Genomic DNA, 11,544 nt, shown 5'->3' with positions numbered 1-11,544 from the left:
TAAAATTAACTGAGCAGACATCAAAAGTGTGTGAGCACGTGCACATACGCACACCTTAGAGGGAACAGTGCTGTACACTCAAAAATGAGGTTCAATGTGTCCAGGTTCCTCACACCTGGACACATTTCACACCAAGAATGAATGAGGAAGAATGGTGCGTACTCGTCGTCTTTATGCTCCGTTAGGAGAGGAGAGCTGGTCTGGTGGTAGCAAGCATGACATGTCCCCATAATTAAGCAGGGTCTGCCCTGGTTGCATCTGAATGGGAGACTTGATGTGTGAGCACTGCAAGAGATTCCCCTCAGGGGATGAAGCCGCTCTGGGAATAGCAGAAGGTTTCAAGTTCCCTCCCTGGCTTCTCCAAGATAGGACAAGATTTATTTTTTTTAATAGGACAAGATTTATTTTTATTGAACCAAGAAACTACCAAAGCATACAGTACGTTGCCAAAGCACAATTATATACAAAGTGGTTGTTTGTACATGATACAGGTGAAACTTGGAAAATTAGAATATCGTGCAAAAGTCCATTAATTTCAGTAATGCAAATTAAAAGGTGAAACTGATATATGAGACAGACGCATAACATGCAAAGCGAGATAAGTCAAGCCTTAATTTGTTATAATTGTGATGATCATGGCGTACAGCTCATGAAAACCCCAAATCCACCATCCCAGAAAATTAGAATATTACATGGAACCAAGAAGACAAGGATTGTAGAATAGAACAATATCGGACCTCTGAAAAGTATACAGTGTACTGTGCTTGATTGGCCAGCAAACTCGCCTGACCTGACCCTATAGAGCAGTGTTTCTCAACCACCGGTCCCTGGACCGCTGCCGGTCCCCGAAGGCTTGAGTGCCGGTCCCTGACTGGGAGTCAACCCCCCCCAAACTGAAATCAAGGCACTCACTTCCTCAATTTTGCACATGGCACGGAAGAGGAAGAGTATCACGGAGGCATGGGACCCTTCTTGTGCCTTGCCTCCACGTGCTGCTGAGATCTTCCTATAGCTATCTTATTCCCTATCTTTACAGCTTCAAACTGTATGCGATGCGGGGGCATGGAGGAAAAAGTATGGCAGTGGGTGCCACTTGAAGGGCTGCTGGTTCTTGCATGCTCATTGTTTGCAGCCAAAGGTTGGTTGATTGAAACCCAGCTGCCTGTTGTGGTCGAGGCGCCTTGAGAGGGAACACTGTTTCCCTCTTGCATCAGTGGGGCTTGCTTGTATGTTGTTTTCATTGGCCCCATGTAGCTTTTGAATTTTTCCAATGGCCCAGCATCCCCTCTCCATTGAGTAATCACAAGCACCTCCACTCCAGACATACTGGAGACAAATTTGTTCACCCAGGCTTTTAGATTCAGGGGTTCTCAACCTTGGGTACCCAGACGTTGGTGGACTTCTACTCCCATAATCCCGAGCCATAATGGCCAAATGCCATTGTTGTTGGGGGTTATGGGAGTTTAACTGAGGGACCCAAGGTTAAGAACCCCTAATATTCAATGTTTGCAAAAGATTCCAAATTTAATTATTTTAATGCTTATATTATTTTCATTCTAAACTGCCCAGAGATGCAAGTTTTGGGCAGTATAGAAGTCTGATAGATAGACAGACAGACAGACAGACAGATAGACTTGAAACCCCTTTACTAACTGCTGGTCCGGGAAACTGCGCATGAAGAATGTAGCGGTCCTTGAAACTCTGCACGAAGAATTTAGCGGTCCTTGACTCCAAAAAGTTTGAGAAACACTGCTATAGAGAATCTATGGGGCATTGCCAAGAGAAGGATGAGAGACACGAGACCAAACAATGCAGAAGTGCTGAAGGCTGCTAATGAAGCATCCTGGTCTTCCATAATACCTCATCAGTACCACAGGCTGATAGCATCCATGCCACGCCGCATTGAGGCAGTAATTGCTGCAAAAGGGGCCCAAACCAAGTACTGAATACATATGCATGCTTATACTTTTCAGAGGTCCGATATTGTTCTGTTTTACAACCCTTATCTTCTTGGTTCCATGTAATAATCTAATTTTCTGAGATTGTGGATTTGGGGTTTTCATGAGCTGTACGCCATGATCATCACAATTATAACAAAATAAGGCTTGACTTAATCTCGCTTTGCATGTAATGCGTCTATCTCATATATCAGTTTCACCTTTTAATTTGCATTACTGAAATTAATGGCCTTTTGCACGATATTCTAATTTCCCGAGTTTCACCTGTATATCTACAAAGATTTACACACAAGGATTTGGAAACCCACAAGGTTATGAAGTATATTATGCAGGTAGTACTGTAACTCGGGGGTGGGGGATTACAAGGCACATCAGGTAATCTCCAAGATAGTGCTGAGAGAGATTCCAGCCTGCAACCTCGGAGAAGCCGCTGCTGCCAGTCTGTGAAGACAGTACTGAGCTAGATAGACCCATGGTCTGACTCAGTATATGGCAGCTTCCTATGTTCCTAAAGCCAAGCACCGGGGCCACGTATCACACAGATGCCGACAGCAGCAGCACATATAGGGAGGGATGTAGCTGCAATGAAGCCACAGAAACGCGTGTGTGTGTCAACCCAAGTTAGACTTGCTGTCCGATCTGTTCCATTTGAGCTTTTGGGTCAGGGCACTGGGAGGGCGGGGGAATGTATTTGCGGAGGGTGCTGGGTTTTAGTTCAGATATATAATAATTATTATTTATTATACTTTATTTTTACATTTATATCCCGCTCTTCCTCCAAGGAGCCCAGAGTGGTGTACTACATACTTGAGTTTCTCTTTCACAACAACCCTGTGAAGTAGGTTTTTTGCTTACGTTCTGAAATTCTTCCTCCCCTCTTCCTCACTCAGTCACAGGCAGCAGCAGAATCGCACACGGAGAGTTATTTAATGCCTGGTATCTCCCCATTTCTGAGAGTCTCTTCTCTCTCAGCCTAACCTACTTCACAGGGTTGTTGTGTGGAGAAACCGAAGTACATAGTACACCGCTCTGGGCTCCTTGGAGCAAGAGCAGGATAATGCTCTTAGAAATGTAAAATAGAGAAATAAAATTTCACATCCCCAAGAATTTCAGGAAGTTAGCAGAAATGGAGGGGGATGCATGCATATGGGGCCCCTGTGTGCGTGCGCACTTGCACACATGTGCTCTTGCTAAGATCCTTCCTCACTCACGTGACTGAGGGGAGGAGCGAATCTGTGCACTTACAGAGTGAGAGAGCAAGCGAGGAGGAAGCAGGAAGGTGGTTGTGGGAGGAGACCACCTCTTTCTAATTTTTTGATTAGCGAGGAGAGGGACCAGGTTCCCAGTCCCAGAACTTGGGAGACTTTTCAAAGCAGGGTCTTGGTGTAGTGGCTTAGTGTGTATGTCTGCAAGCATTTCATTTGTCGGGCAGTAGATCAGCTTGATGATTAGTCCATCCTTTTGCAGATTTCTCACTACATGATTCTTCACATCAATATGTTTGGGACGCCTCTTTACATCTTCTTGTTTGGAGAGCTGAATGCAGCTTTGGTTGTCTTCATACACTGGTATGGGCCGGGCTGTGGTACATCTATACCTAGATCACACAGCCCTGTGCAGCTGATACATATTCTGCTTCAGTGGTTGATGCTGCTGCTGTTAATGTCTTGCTTGGTGCTTGACCAGCTGATGGCTCCATCTCCATAGAAAATTATGTGACCACTGGCGGATTTTCTGTCTGATAGGTCTCCACCCCAGTCTTCATCTACATATGCTTCTAGTTTTGGTTGACTGTTAGCTGGTAGCTTGAGCTTAAAGTCTGCAGTACCCTTTAGATAGTTAACAAGTCCCTTAACTGCATTCCAGTCCTGGACTATTGTTGATGATGCAGTCTTTCTGCAAAGTAAGCCAACTGCTGTACTAATACCTGGCCTAGGGAGTGTACTAATGAATAAAAGCTTACCCAATGCTTCACGATATCGAAGGTTCTCAGATACTGGCTCAGTTTGATCTTCTTGCTTTATGTATGCTACACCTGGTTTTGTGCTCTGTACATGCTCAGAGGGCAAGTCACATCATACACATACTGAATTGGTTCTTGGAGATGGTGCCCATGAAGGATCTGGCCGCACAAACAGAGATAGAGAGAGAGACACTCAGAAAGTTCAATGGGCTTCATCATAAAAAGTTGCTCATGGGGACAGAATAAAAAAACATGTTTCCGACTCAAAGTGTAGTGTAATGTGCCTAACTAACGTGTGTGTGTGTGCGTGCAATCAGTAATTGCAGCTATCTAACAAATCCTAATAAAACATTTGGAGAGAAGGAGGCGGAAGGGGGGCAGTGATTAGTAAGGAGGAGGCAAGTGGGGAGCAGGCCAGGCAGTGCATTGAATTAGGCATCTGACCAGGTTCACGAAGAAGGCTTCAAAGGAAGTGTTCATTGCTGGGACAATTGAGAGCGATGCAGGCTTCAGATGGAGGAGAAATGCGGGTGCTGGAGAACAGGAGCCTGGGGTGCAAGCCTCAAGTAGTCAAAGAGGCTGGGGTCAGCTGCTCAGAGCAAAGTGAAGCTCCGTGGCTGGTGAAGTCTGGACTTCTCACTGCACAGCAGAAGTCACAGACAGTCCCTTCTCCCTGGGAAGAGTTCCTGCCTCTAGCCCCGCGGCTTGGGCAGCAAACTCTGGATTGCTCGTGAGCAAGTCTTGCTTGTAGGGTTGGCACAAGATTGCTAGCTCCTTGTCCAGTAAGCCTCATTCTCTCTAGTTGTATCTTCCTGTGATCTCTCATAGAGTCTATTCCAAATCTCCTCATCTTTTCCTGGGTCCCCAAAAGGTGACAATGCTGTTACCTTCTGGATAATGTCTTTTAATTAGTCAGGAGATTAGCCCAGTCCAGGAAGATCTTAATCTCATCTTCTGTTAGCTGCTATCTTGAGGAGGGGACGTTGCCCATAGCAAATCTTCATCTCTGAGCTGCAAATGGGCATCTTCTCTTGTCCCAGATTTGCCCACCTGATCCCATGAGGTGTTAAGGTGTTAGTAAGGTAAGAATTAGTCTATAGGTGTTTTCTTTGTGTGTATATACCTATGTAGAATTTCTATAGAGGGCAATTGAGTATAGCAGAGCAATCATTGAGGAGGATTAACATAGACTTCTTGCAACAGGAAAGGGGAGATCAGCCTCTGGCCCCTTCCACAGACATGATCTGATAGTGAGTCAGATTTTGGCATTTTGATTGTTCTGGCCTGGCTTTTGTGCTGCTTTGAGTACCCATTTCACAATCCAATGCTGGATCACCTCTTCCTTCACAGAATAAACAGTTCATGAGGTCTGGGTGTCAGTTCACCCTGAGTACAGGCATTAATTCATTTCTTAATATAAAATGAAATCAGACGCAGGCCTGGGTTCCATATACTTCTGGGTTGGTACCTCTGGGTCTAATGTTGGGGTACAGACCAGGGGTTCCCAACACCTCTCCCCAGTCCTCTTGTGCTTGCCTTGCAGGGTGGACCCCAAGGCAGCTCCTCCAGCCAGCCACTTTGAAGCCTCTCGGGAAAAGCCTCTCCTGATGCGCCAGCCCGGGACGGGAAAGCGGGAGTCTTCGGAAGCCAAAGTGAGTCGTATTCCAGTGCTGTGATAGCTTTTCCCCACTGAACTTTCTCTATTCTTCTCGGGCAATGAGAAGAGGAGGATTGCTGCTGTCCTCTTGCTGCTGCCACGTCCAAGGGGAAGAAGAGCTCACCCTCTCCCGGAATGGAGATGAGAGCTGAGAGAAAGGAGTAGGAGCGCGGGATGAGGATGAGATCAGTGCTCAGCTGCATGCACTGTGCATGTGCCGGAGGATGGGGGGAGGTGCATTTTCCCCCATTCTGTCATTAGCAGGGCAACGGGGAGTGATGCACCTGTCGCCTCCCGGATACTACTACTGTGTGCTGATGATGATGGAGAGGAGAAATGTGTCCAAGCAAAGGAACTCCCATTCTCTTGTCGTTCCTTGCCACTAATTCATTGTCATAAAAATTGAATTAGAGGCAGGAATGACATGAGAGAAAGGAGTGCTGGCGGCGATGGATCGCGACCTGCAGCAGGACAAGGTATGTAAAGTCGGTGCTGCTGTGCTGGAGAGACGCTGGAGGACAGAAGGAGCTCTCCCGTCTGTCTGCAGGGGGAGCTATCTGGTCTGCATCGGAGCAGGGGAAAGCCCTTACCCACCAGGGCAGAGGGATGGGAAGGGAAGGGCTTGCCTTCCTAAGAAGAAGACTAAGAAGACAGCTTTTGTGTTTGAATTTCCTCTGGAATGATCAATTGTTGCTTTAAGAGCAAAGTTACTTGCCAATTCACTTTCATAGCGAGAATTCAAAACTTTTCTTCTGTTTGCTTCAGAAGATAACGTTTCCACAGCTTTCTCAAAGCTTAGAGTGGTGTGGGTTTCGAATTGGCCAATTACACTGCTATAGCTGGGGGGCATGCTTAGGAACAGAGCTTCCAGCTTCTGACTCTCTGTAAATTGCCCCCTGCTGCTTTAAATTGAAAAAAGAAATCTCCCAGAAATCCCATATATGTAGCAAAACAGTCCCCATCTTTATACTGGAGATCCTGCATTTTCTTTCTCAAGTTAAAGGTGTATGCCCACCCCTTCTTCATATGCAAGGAATCTAGCTTGCTTAGCGTTTCCTTTGAGGTTCCAAGATCACATATCATGTAAAGATAATTTTTACTCACAGAAACTGTGATAAGGGCTTGAGATTTCGCATCCTTGATCAGCCGATTTTGTCTGGCAGTCTTCTCAGCAGCTGTGGTTCCTGCTGCGGGGGGGTCCTCCTCAGTAACTTTTTGGAGTCCTCCTGCTTTCAGTGCAAGCCTCAATCTGGTTTTCCATTCCAAATAATTGTCTGCGTTCAAGATAGTCAGCCTGAGTTTTCCCTCTAGGTAAGTAGCCATCCTCACTGGCTCCAAAAAGGCAGTTGCTGTAGATTAGCAATTCAAAGTGTCCACGCTAGATCTCACTGGATCTCCTGGAACAAACCTAACTCTCTAGTTGCAGTACACGCAGCTCAAAATACTGGGCTCCCATAACCTGTTGGAAATTCTCTGTGGTGAGAGAATCCCTTTTTCATTATAGCAGAGTGCACAGAGGCACAACACAGCAGAATTTAGTTAGGCATGCGTGTATGCTGAGAGTGAAGTAACTTGGAGCCAATTCATAGTTTCAAATCAATATATAAGGCAATTATTAAGGAACTCCCTTCTAGATAGGAAAGTCAGGAGTTAGGATCTCTTATCTATCTATCTAGTTGGATGCAGATGGATTCTGCATCTTCTCTGCACACATGGTGCAGGGAGAGGAGCTTGCCGTGTTGCAGGGTAGAAGGACAGGTAGGAAAGAGAGAGAGGAAGGAAGCTCATCCCTAAGAGTACCAATCTACATTTCAAAGGGATAGTGTCAGAGCAGTGGAGAAGGGGTGACCAGTGTCTTGATCCTCTAGCCCTCTGACTCACTAGTCTGTCCTCCACTGTCTGAGACGAGACAGTGCAACGTCCTTTAACTTCCAACTTTTATTTTGTTTGTTTTGGGGTGCCAACTGCTATATGGATCTCTTCTTCTCTCGGAGCAGGGCAGGGGAGGAAAGTCCTTTCCAAGCTCTCTGTGTCAAAAGCAGAACAGAGGGATGGGAAGGGCCTACCTTCCCCAGCTCCTAAGAAGGCAGCTTTGTTTTTAGTTTTGGGGTGCCAACTGCTATTTGGATCTCTTCTTCTCTCGGAGCAGGGCAGGGGAGGAAAGCCCTTTCCATCTTCTGTGTGTCAAAAGCAGGACAGAGGGATGGGGAGGTCTTACCTTCCCCAGCTCCTAAGACGGCAGCTTCTGTTTGTTCGTTTGTTCCTGGGTTCCAGGCCCCCTGCCATCCACAGCTCAATTCTCTTTTTTCTCTCATTGCCAATCCAATCCAGTCAGTCGGAATTTGGTGATGCGGGAAATGAATGAAAGGAGTACGAGCAAGGGATGAGGACCAGGACCAGTGGAGTGCTCTGCGTGCGGAGGAGGAGGAGAGTGCTTGTATTTTCCTTTTGCGCCAGACAAGCAGGAAAGGGCATACAAGCACTTGCCTTCCCTTCTGACTACTACTACTACTACTACTACTACTACTACTGTGTGATGATGGAGAGGAGAAATGTGCCCGAGCAAAGGAGTTCCCACTCTCTTTTTGTTCAATGTTTCCATTTCAGTGTCAGAGTAAATGGAAGCATGAGCAAAATGAGAGAGGAGTACTGCCATACCTGCAGTAGGGCAAGGGAGAAGGAGCATCTCTTGCCTGCCAAACTTGCTAACACCCCCCCACCCCCCCACAAATGCTATGTTGCTGCTGCCATCTGTGTTAGGTAATGTGCCTCATGACCTCAGAGAGTGTGTGTGTGTGGGGAGGGGTTGTGGGGTGTCTGGGGCTGACTGACACGAGTGTGTCTGGTTTCTCATGGTGTCCCCATCTCCTCCCTTCCACAGAGAAAGCCAAGACACACACACAAGTGCATGCTGCCTGGGGGAGAAGAAGAAGAAGAAGAAAATTCAGAAGAGCCACCTCATCTTGCCGCTGCCACATCAAAGGGGAGTCCAGTCCAGTGTCTCAGAGAAAACTGAGAGAAAGTACTATCACCACGGCGGGCTAGTTTTGCGGTCCTGGATGGGGAGCTGGCAGGGATGTAGAACAACGCTCCCCAGAAGCCATGGCTGGCTCCAGCAGGACAAGGTAAGAGAAGGACCGTCCCTTGCCTGCCAAACTTGGCAAACCAAAACAAGCAGCCAAGAGCCCCCCAAAGGCCAAAACGCCCCCGCTCTGGGCGTTTGGCTAAATTTGGTCTAATTTGGCTTATTTGGGCATTTTTTGGCTTGTTTTCAGATTTTTGGTCAACCCCGAGTCCTGCCCTGAGAAGCAACAGAGATCCAGCCATGTACACACATTGAAATGGGGCCGGAGTTCAGAGGTAGAGCATCTGTTTTGCAAGCAGAAGGTCCCAGGTTCACTCCCTGGCAGCATCCCACCCCCACCCCCTCCCTAGGGCTGGAAACCTTGGGAGAGCTGCTGCCAGTCAGTGTAGACAATCCTGAGCTAGATGGACTGAGGGTCTGACTCGGTTTAAGCCAGCTTCATACATTTATCTCTGATCGTTTAAATCCGGGTCAGAAGAGCTCAGTGGCAGAGATCCTGCTTTGTATACAGAAGGTCACAAGAACATGAGAAGAATCCTGCTGGATCAGGCCCAAGGAGGCCCATCTAGTCCAGCATCCTCTTTCACACAGTGGCCCACCAGATGCCTCCGGGGAGCCCACAGGCAAGAGGTGTGTGCCTGCCCTCCCTCCTGTCAGTGCTCCCCTGCATCCTGCCTCTGTGGCTGGAGGTGGCCTATAGCCCACAGACTAGTAGCCATTGATAGACCTGGCCTCCATGAATTCCTCTAAACCCCTCTTCAAGCCATCCAGGTTGTGGGCTGTCACCACATCCTGTGGCAGAGAATTCCACAAGTTTATTTTGCATTGGGGTTCTAGTGTTGTGTATGTGTGTGAGGAGTTTCTCTCTGTCCACCCTCTCCTGTCCACACCTTTACAGACCCGCACGCCGAGCCGCATGCAGCAGCAGCAGCAACACCTCCTGCAGCAGAGAGTCTGACTCTACCGAGAGGACGACAACGACAACAATTTCGGCTTCAATGAGGATGCTTATCATGCAGGGTTTGTGACCAAGAAATTCCATGAGTGTTCGACTTATTAATGCTCTGAGGTTAGGATTAGAAAGCCCAGTGAGCTGATCATTTATGCAGTTTCTCCCTCTTGGTAGGTGTGAGGTCTAGGGCAGTTGGATGCCCTACAAAAGTTTTATCCACAGCGTGATCATACTGTGGAATTTCCATGTTGTGCGTTCTTTGAGGAGTGAAGCAGCCCTCTGGCAGCATCTTGTTCGCCCGCCCCGCCCCGCCCGCGGCCCCCGAAAAAAGATTGCTTCTCCATCTCGTCTTCTTGCTTCGGTCGGTGCTAGTACGGCAGGGCTGCCTGCCCGCAACTGAGGGGGGACGGGAGGGAGGGAGGACACTGCCGAGACTGGTGGTCCACCCGTGCCGCGCTTGCATGGGGACTCTCCGTCCCCATGCCAGTGGGGCTGGTGGACCACCTGGGGGGCCGGAGGACTGGGTCGGGGACTCACTGAAGTGACTGAGCTGAAATCCGGAGAGGAGAGCTGGTCTTGCGGTCGCCAGCATGACTTGTCCCCATTGTCTTCCCGACAGGGGATGGAGCCACCACTCTGGGAAGAGCATCTAGGTTCTAGGTTCCCTCCCTGGCAGCATCTCCAAGATAGGACAAGATTTTTTTATTGATCCAACAAACTACCAAAGCATACAGTACGTTGCCAAAGCAAAGTTATATACAAAGTGGTTCTTTGTACATGATATATCTACCAAGATTTACACACAAGGATTTGGAAACCCACAAGGTTATGAAGTATATGCAGGCAGTACTGTAACTCGGGGGTGGGGGATTACAAGGCACATCAGGTAATCGGGGGGGGGGGGGAGGTTACGTCCAACGTCCATTTCCATAATTTGTCCCATTGCTGTTTAGAAGAGATACTCTTGTCTTTTTGCAAATAACCATACAAACTTTTCCAGAAGAGCTTTTACTCTCCAAGATGGGGCTGAGAGACATTCCTTCCCGCAACCTTGGAGAAGCTGCTGCCAGTCTGGGTGGACAATTTTGAGCTAGAGGGACCAAGGGTCTGACTCAGTATATGGCAGCTCCCTCTGTCCCTATCACCCCCAGTCCCCATTTACTCCCGACTCATAAAAATACATATGTGACCTGTGGAACTCACTGCCACAAGATTACAGACACTAGCTCAGGTGGCCTTCAACAAGACTAGAGAGATTCAGAGAGGAAAGACACATCAACAGCATTTGGTATTTTTTAGTTTAGGAAGAAGACGATGGGGGGGGGCATGAACATGATTTGTAAAATCATGCGTGGGGTGGAGAATGCAGCTTGTGGGAAGGTCTTCTCCCTTTTGCAGAGCACTAGAATGCAGGGTCACTACATGAAACTTATTGGCAGTAGATACAGGAGGGACGAAAGAGAGCTTTCTCCACCCTGTGTACAGCCGACCCATGGAACCCACTGCCACAAGGTGCAGGGATGGCCATTGGCTTAGGCAGCTTTAAAAGGAGAGAAGTCAGCGGTGTATGAATGCACCACTGAGAGACCTTCAAGGCCAAGTGAAGGCAGATCATCCTGGAGAGGATCTCTCTGTGCGGGCGCCAAGAGTCGACACCGACTTGACAGCCCTCAATCAATCCTAGAGAACCACATCACGGTCTCCCTCTGCATGCTGCTGCTGGGGGGAGCAACAGTGGGGACTTCCCCAAGGCAGTGGGCTGGTCACGGGTGCAAACAGGAGAGCGGGCAGAGAATCCGCCTTTGGCGACTGATTCGGCTGCTGGGCAACTCACCGGGCCACGATCCCCGCTGCTCTTCCTCCTCCTCCTCTTCCTCCTGCAGCTGCTTTGGTGTGGCCGGGAGGGAGCCTGGGCCGGTCCTCACAGCC

At 48.3% G+C, this 11,544-nt stretch overlaps 1 long non-coding RNA gene across 1 annotated transcript; it reads left to right on the top strand.

Moving 5' to 3' along the window:
- Positions 1 to 5,461: 5,461 nt before the first annotated feature.
- On the top strand, positions 5,462 to 8,938 carry LOC128347127 (uncharacterized). Its single transcript, XR_008317401.1, has 3 exons — positions 5,462 to 5,573; positions 8,460 to 8,703; positions 8,854 to 8,938. It is a non-coding gene; the product is annotated as an uncharacterized LOC128347127 (long non-coding RNA).
- Positions 8,939 to 11,544: the final 2,606 nt, after the last annotated feature.

Source organism: Hemicordylus capensis, chromosome 2, assembly GCF_027244095.1.
Source record: "Hemicordylus capensis ecotype Gifberg chromosome 2, rHemCap1.1.pri, whole genome shotgun sequence".
Taxonomy (NCBI): Eukaryota; Metazoa; Chordata; class Lepidosauria; order Squamata; family Cordylidae; genus Hemicordylus; species Hemicordylus capensis.
The sequence above is the reverse complement of the archived record's forward strand: the minus strand, read 5'-3'. Positions and strand labels throughout refer to the sequence as shown.